Source organism: Corvus brachyrhynchos, unplaced genomic scaffold (assembly GCF_000691975.1).
Source record: "Corvus brachyrhynchos isolate BGI_N302 unplaced genomic scaffold, ASM69197v1 scaffold101, whole genome shotgun sequence".
In the NCBI taxonomy this organism is placed as follows: domain Eukaryota; kingdom Metazoa; phylum Chordata; class Aves; order Passeriformes; family Corvidae; genus Corvus; species Corvus brachyrhynchos.
The window spans coordinates 14,566,936-14,575,088 of record NW_008237239.1 but is presented as its reverse complement, the minus strand read 5'-3'; the positions used below and the strand labels follow the sequence as shown (position 1 = coordinate 14,575,088).

The window sequence follows — 8,153 nt, the reverse complement described above, 5'->3', positions numbered from 1 at the left end:
ACTCTGTCTGATGGGGTTCCACCTTCCCAACTTCCCTGCGGAGGCACCAGAGGCAGACACTCTGCCAGGCTGCGTGTGAAAGAGGAGAAAGACGGATCATTTTCCTTAGCCTCACCTAAACCCCACCCTAAGTGGTGCCTCTTGCCTCTGGAAAACAAAATTCCCCATCTCTGCCAATGCATGAAGGTGACTGAGAAGATGGTGCCAGTTTAGGTGTCAATACTGCAGCTGCAAAGTTAAGTCTGCACTAGGAAAAACCAGAGAGCTACTGTTGTAAAAGACAATGTTTGGTTGTTTATACACCCTTAGATTCCCTATTCTACGTGGTTTTTCACAGAACACGTACCTTGTTTGGTGAACAGAATGAATGTTAAGGTGGATTCCATTGGGATGCATAGAGACCTTACGCCTTAGATTTCTTAACTGCCTTTTGCTCTTTAAAAAGGTTGAAGTGATCTGCACAATCTTTTCTCACAGTTTATTAACAAAATCAGGGACCATGACATACCACAAATTATAACTCTGTTCCCAAAGGAGAGGGGGGTGTTTCTCTAGTGAGTATTACAGTATTTTTTATGTACCAATGGAAACTGTTACTGAAGTGCTGACACCTGTGCAAGGTGAACCGGATTAATGTATTAGTGGATAAAATACCCACAGTTGCTCTATTGTTCGGGATCACATTGGCTAGTACAGCCTAGCGAATACCAGCAGGGAGGTTTCCTAGTACTGACAAGGTGACTGAGATTACCTGGCTTGTCTGAGGTGACAGAGTGAATCACAGGCAGGTGCTGGACAGGGATCCACAGGTATGGCTCCTGACAGTTTAAAACACCTACAGGCAATGTTGCCGCACTGCCACCCTCCCTCCTGTCCCCCACCTGCGTGCTGCCACTGCTCCTTTGTGACAACTTTGGTGCTGACCTGAACTGCCAGGTAAGTGGTACTATGTCAAGCAAAGACCTTTCTGGTGGCATCAGCATGTACACATATACATTGGGCTGCAAAGTGCTGCATTGTCTGGTCAGATAAATGCCTGTCCCAGCTCAGCAGGTGAAACAGGGATATGCAGGAGAGAATAAAGAGGGCTGTGGGGACACCAGCTTAAATGAGTTAAAACATCATGCAACAAGCCCCTAAGTCCTTGTGCTCTAATCCCTAACACCTATCTGTGACAAATGGTAATAAGAAACCTTTCCACAATAAATGAATTCTTGTTGTTTATAATCAGTGCGTTTTACAGGGGTAAAACTATCTTACAGCTTCTGCTTTCAGTTAAGTCCCTGATATATTTAGGGCAATTACTCTGAATAATTTTCATTACAGGAAAGTATTTTCTGACCTTTACATGCATTGCATTGCATTATTGCAATTTTTAAATAATCTACAAACTTCTGCAGAAGTGTTAACTGCTGAATTTAAAGCTGCTGGGCAGTTCCAAGGGTAGACCCACTGCAACAAAAAATAGTAAATTATTTAACCATATAAAGGATTGAAAACCTGGCTGCTTGTTAGTTGATGTTAGTAAATGTTATCTTTGAATGTAAATGTTACTTGTTTAACACTTGTTAGTATATTGGAAGGGTGGAGGAAGAAAGCAAACATATAAAAAGAAATGTTTTTTTATGTAAGTGAACACATACCGTCCCATCTGAAGAAGGGTTTGTAGCTATAGCAATAGTTACAGTAGTGAAAAGGTATTAATGTCTTTCTTTCCTGTTCTAAAAACATTATTTTTAAACACTATGAATACAGCCATTAGCATAATGCTTAAAGGGCTGATGTACAGTTAAGAAAATGATAAATAATTACAGCAATTACATTATGATGTGACACATCAAGTCCATATTGTCTAAGGCTTCAAATTACCAGTTACTGAACTGTAAATAAGATTGGAACACTTTTTTTTTTTCCCAATGGTTATTTCTCTCTCTTTGTAGTTCTGTTGCCAACCAGAAATGACGATATCAAGCAAATGTTTCATGCTACATATGTTAACACAAAAAAATACAGTCATGGTACTATCAAATACTGTTATATCTTATGGGCAATGAGTTATCAGATTTCAAAGTGCATTTGGTAAGATGGGAACATGTATCCTTTGTGGTCCATTCCTTCGTAATTTTCACAGATCTATAGCTTGCATCTCCTTTGGCCCCCATTTTTGTTAGATCTGTACCCTTAACCACACACAAGTACTCCTACTGTGAGTATCACTCTGTTCTATCTATTGAGAAAAGCAGTTAAGACAGAAGTGTACTACATATAATCTAAAAGGCATGTACTTTTTTATAGCCATCTCTGACTCCTTCCACCTTTACCACCACTTTTTTAAAATGGGGAATTTAGAAAATGCCAGCTGGTAAGTTAGGTTACCTCTGTTTCTTGTCAGACCTGTCTAAGATTTGTTTTTTCTTTGGCTTACATTCAATAATTTTCTCCCTCTATCACCTTTAACTACTTTACTACTTTTTTTTTTAATACTTCTTAATTTCTCTTTTCCACAAAGGCCATCTCTCCCAGTGGTATACAGCCATGATATCTGCATGATTGTCTTCACAAGTCTGAGTTTTCTTCTTTGTTGGCCTCTCTATTCTAAGTTCTTGATCATTTATCACGGCTGTTCTAGCTATGCTTTATCTTCAGTTTGAACATCCCATTCCTTTGAACTACCTAAATTGAAGTCTTGAGTTCATACTTGGTTTTTCCTTTGTTATGGTCTAGGATGCACATAAGAATGCAAGTTTTGTTGCTTTATAATCGCTGGCTCCAGTTTCAGCTTTTTGTCATGGAAGTTGATTTGTGATTCTATTCTTTTTTGAACATCACATTGTTCAGGAAAGATACAAATCCATACCCTTTGGAAACACCAGTTCTGTCAGTAATTACTTTCACCTCTGTCACAGTAGCGTATCATTTAAAGGAACTCCAAATTTCTGTTTCATTCACCCTTAAATAATTTCTGCCAACAAAGACTGTGTTTGGCATGATTTTTCCTTCTGGCAAAACATAACCTTGACTGACTGTTGACAGGTGGGTGTTACCTTCTGAGCCACTTGCACACTGGGTCTCTGCATTTGCACACATCATTCACAGAAGCTGAGGCTGCACCCACACACTTTAAAAATAAATGAGGCTTCTGAAACAAAAACAATATGAACTTTTCTGGAAAAAACCCAAACCTGCAGACGGGTTTTTTTTGCTTTATTGTTTAGTTTTCTTTTTTTTCCAGAAGTGGAGAAAGGCAGCTCTGTACAAACTTCTGCCTCACGGATTGTGTACACTGGATCTCATCTGGATCTACACGGGACTGCTCTCTATTTGAATCCCTATAGATTTCTTCCAGCACAACTCATTCTCTCAGGTCCTGGATACCCTTCTCCATGGTGTTCCACCTGCTTGGGCACACTACTAGATCATCCTGGAAAGAATACCTTTCCCTCACACTTGACAGGAGTCACCAGACCACTAAAGGACATGTTCAGCACACTGAATTCTTTCATATATCACATGGCTTATCTGCAGGTATCTCCTGTTCAGCTTCCAATTTCTTGCTCAGTGCAAGACTTAGATAAGCGTTTCCACTCATCATTATTGCTGTTAAAAGGTTAAATCTTTACATCATTTCAGCCCTGCTGACTGCTTGCCATCTGACTTAACCTGGCCACTGACATGGAGCTTTAAACCTACAATGTGTCTGCAGCCTGAAACCCAGGGATTAAGCTGACATATTGGTCTTTGAACAACCAAGAATCCATTGGGAGTAAATTCCACTGTTATTGATTATACACATATATTTGTAATATATATATGTATATAAATTTATATGTATGTGTAACTTTTATGCAGGTACTTATCTGACAATCTTCTAATCATGCTTTGTGTTGTGTTCACTCACTGGTCAAACAATTTATCAGTCAGTGAGATAATTAAGAACCATTAAACCATAAGAACCTTAAACCATTCATGACAAGCTAATCAAATCACTTATTAGCTTCTACCTATCTTAATGCTATCTCTAAAATCTTCCAGTGATTCTCTGGGAAAAGTTTGACTAGATAAGACAAAAGTACACTTCCTTATCCTATACTCACCATAACCACCTCAACATTACTTCTGCCATTTTTACAGGCAAGGTCTAGAGTGAGTTTTTAGTCACTCAACTAACTGTAGTAGGAAACCCATCTCAAAAAGCCATAGTTTATGAGCCACTAACTGAAATGATCCAACAGACTAAGTATGGAAGGAGAAAACAACTGTTTTCTACATCTTAATGACTTTGGTTATCATTTGATTTCCTCACCTCTTCCAAGTCTAAATGCCAAGAGTTTATTGATACTTCCTATACTATTTTTGTATTAGTCCTTTCCAGGAAAATGTTTGTATGTATTTCAAGTCTTTCCACAGCATCTAGCTTATCACATAAATGATAGTCAGCATAGAAAATAATATTTATATATACACCTCTCTGCATCCCAAATTGCTCTCAGAGCAAGTTCCCTGTTTGTTTTGACCAGAAGTGAGAATAAGAATCAGAGCTCTTTTAGAAACAATATACAGATTCCAAAAAGCTGAGATACATCTAGCTGAGGTTTTAGTCTTTTACACTGCACTTTAGAAAATCATTCAGAAAACCTTAAAATATGGAGTTTCAGACTACTTTCATATCCAAGCATGGTCTTAGACCCATTTCATAGAGATAAGCAAACATTAATGATTCAATTCAAGTTACACAGGTTTGTGAAAGTCCCAAACCCGTATTTTAGATTATGACATTAGCTCTTTGCTTTCTCAGGAAATCATTTACCTCTAAGTGCCAACAAAGTATTTTCAATGGGGTGCCCACAGTCAGACACATAAATCCATGCTGAGATGCATGAAGATTATCAGAAAGTGGGCAGCCACTAAAGCATCTACGAATCAGTGGTTTCTACTGACTTCAAGGCACAGTGAAAAACTAAGTTCTGCTAAAAGCTAGTATTTTTTGTTTGGTTTGGTTTTGGTTTGGTTTTTTGTTTTTTTTTGTTTTTTGTTCAAGAGGCCACTGTTTAAAGAAATTGGAGGACCTAATACCATGCTAAATGGTATGTTCAAAAATATCCAAATTGGTAATCCATGAAAACTATAAAAATGTTATTCACTCCGTCATTGGACTACCCTACCTTGGACAGCAGTAACAGTTGCACAGTAAACTATATTTGTCGTCCCAAACCCCTTTTGGGAGTACTGGCAACCACGGAATCAAAGTTCATTACTTTACTCGCAAATACTAAAAGGTATTTTGTTTTACTGCCCTTACTGGAAAGCTAGAAAGAGACACAGGTATTAAACAAGTCCTCAGGCAGAATACAACTCTAAGCAAACTAGAATATTCAACACAGTGTAGTTTATTTGCACAGATAATCAACCAAAACTTTTTCTGGACTACAAAACTGGGTGCTGGCTTACTTGTGATAAGCCACAGAGTACTACAACATGTTAGCTCATGCTTGGTAGCAACAGGTTTGTTTTCCAAGGTTGTGCAATCCAAATTCCTTTTCTAAGAGATGATTTTGAGAAGCACTATTAAAAGGAATAATTAATGAGAGCACTGGATACTAGAGAAGTAAATCTTTTTTGTGGTAAGCTTCAAACATTGAAAGTATCAATTTATAAAGAACTAACATAATTTTAGGAATGGGAATTTCTGCTAGTGCACTAAGTTTCTGCTCATTACATTACAATCAGGTCAGTGTACCCAGCTGTAGCACATGACAGAGATTTTAGGAACACTGTTAGGGTCACATTTACAATACAAATTGGGAATGTGTTGCAACTGCATTCTTTGATTTGATTGTAATGTAGATGACTGTAAAGCTAATGAAACATCATCTACTATTCACAGGAGAAACCACCAGCTGTTGCTTAAGCACAGTTTAAAGACAGTTTTGTATGAAACAGGTTATGACGGTTTCATCAACCAACAAGGACCGAGATTTTTTCCACGTTATAACAAGATTCTTTAACATACTCAAAATACATTTAATACAGGTTTTGCTAGCAAAGTGCTAAGACACTTCAAAATTCATTGCACAGTTTCATAATAAATGTCTCCTATATTTTGACATAGATAAAGTCAGTTTTCCTCTGCTGATAGTTGACCATTTGGTCAAGCTGAATGGTGTTGGGCTTTATTTTCACGAGGGTTTGAGACAACATTCAGGCCTACCAAATCCAAAATTTAGGTACAAAAATTTAAATAATATATCTCTCCTATAGGTTGCTTTCATCTGGAAATCAAAAAGCACCTTCCTAAGATCACTATCATTTTCTCAATTTTCAGACAAGAAAACAGACACAGGGATGTGCTGCTACACGCCCAACATCAGGCCAAAGTCTGGTAGCTAAGGTAGCTGAGGTACAGTCCTATGTCAGTAAGTTATTTCCCATTTGTTGGGATGTTTCTATTTGTATGCTATTTAGATGTTTCTGTTTTGTAGAGCATTTAATACAATAATCCTGGTGATACTGTAAAAGGATCCAGTATAAAAATTAAATTATACCAGAGCAGAGGAAATATTTTTGAGATAGAGTTCATAAATCATTATGGCAAGTCAATAAAATCTCTAAATATAATTTAGAGGTGTCGTGTTTTCAGGTAAAAAAAATTGCTGTAAAATTCTCTAGCAGCATAGAAAGACAATACATAATCCAGCCCACATATGACTGATACAAGATTAACCATCAAGGTTTTCTGGACAAATTTGAACCAGCACAGGCACTTGGAACCAAATCAATAATTTGTATCACTTTTACCTCCAATTCTTGAAACAGTTTGAGTAACACCTACACTAGTTTTAGTCTTTTATTAAATCACTCCCCAACTAGCAGATAAGAACTGTTAGTTTTAATCCCAAATTCATACACTCCTGCCTGCTCTTAAGGAACAAAGATGTATGTAAAGATTCCAGGTTTTAATGGTCCTAGAAAACTGTAGTACCACCAACACAGCAGATTTGCTTATGGAAACCTCTTTGCAGAACCCGGCTATAATGTCTGGGAAGCTTGATTTTTAAAGCACCTACTGCTACAGTCTCTGAGAGTCTAATACACATATTAATCACTGCATTAAGTAATGTCATGAAAAGTAATGATCATCACCATTCTCAGTTTCGGGAGCTTCTCTTGCTTGGGTAAATTTGCAATGTATTTTATTTTGCAGTTTGTTGAGCTGACGTTGCTCTTGCTGATAAGAAGTATGATTTTATTTATTCTAGGTAATCTGATCTCTTCTAGGGGACCCAATCTTGCAGGTAACCAATATGTCAAATCTCCCCCACAAATCTTGCCTTCCTTCAACGTGTTAGTGTCTTGTAAAAACGTTTCCTTTGCAGTTAAGGTCCCTAAATAAGTCTACTTCGAATGCAGAGAGACCTGAGGAAGTGAAAGTGACCAGCTGCAAACCAGGAATTCGACTAAAAGGCTTTGGGGAGCCAGCACACCACCTTGAGGCATAGATGCGCAAGTCAGTACTACTGTGTTAAAAACAGCATCCTTACACCCGGCCCAGCATGGGGAAAACAGGACAGCAAACAAACAAGTTGAATCCTACTACCCTCTTTTGCAACTTTCTACTCAGTAAGGAAATCCCTTTTCTGTATCAGTTCAGAGCACAGCGACTCCATGATCCATCTTATCATCTCATCCTGACACCTGATGTTTCTTCCAGATTGTTACTCTAAGCTCTCATATCTACAAGTACAGTTGTACTTGTGGTCAAGTACAATTCAAGTTTAAATCTTAAATGGTGTCACTTCTTAGTGCCTCAGTGTAGCCATATGTAAAATGGGGATAATTACTTACTTCATTAAGGTGTGGTGCTTGTAAAATGTTTGAGAGTCTCAGATGAAAAGGAGTGCTTGCAAAATGTAATTATAATATTACTATGCCAGAGGTAAGGCATAGGCTTGTGATTCCATGTACAGTGTTTAAATACAATTACTTATCTATCAAAATCACGAATCTGTGCTATTTCTCCCTCTCTCAGCTCCTGATCCTCTTACCATTAATAACCTGAGTAATCCTGACTCCAGTGAATCTGCTCACTTACTCCTTCAGTAAGGTATACAAGAAACAAACAGTAACACCAATTCCAAAATAGTATCAATTCTCAT

General features: G+C 37.7%; 1 long non-coding RNA gene across 2 annotated transcripts in view; it reads left to right on the top strand.

Annotated features, from left to right (window-relative positions):
• Window positions 1-7,784, top strand: part of LOC108445606 — a 10,097-nt gene extending 2,313 nt beyond the window's left edge. Inside the window, exons 3-5 of one of the 2 annotated variants that reach the window (XR_001860542.1) lie at window positions 6,323-6,397; window positions 7,257-7,292; window positions 7,374-7,784. This is a non-coding gene — a long non-coding RNA (uncharacterized LOC108445606). Of the gene's footprint in view, window positions 1-6,322; window positions 7,293-7,373 lie in introns of both variants that reach the window. The other variant, XR_001860541.1, reaches the window with a different exon arrangement.
• Window positions 7,785-8,153: the final 369 nt, after the last annotated feature.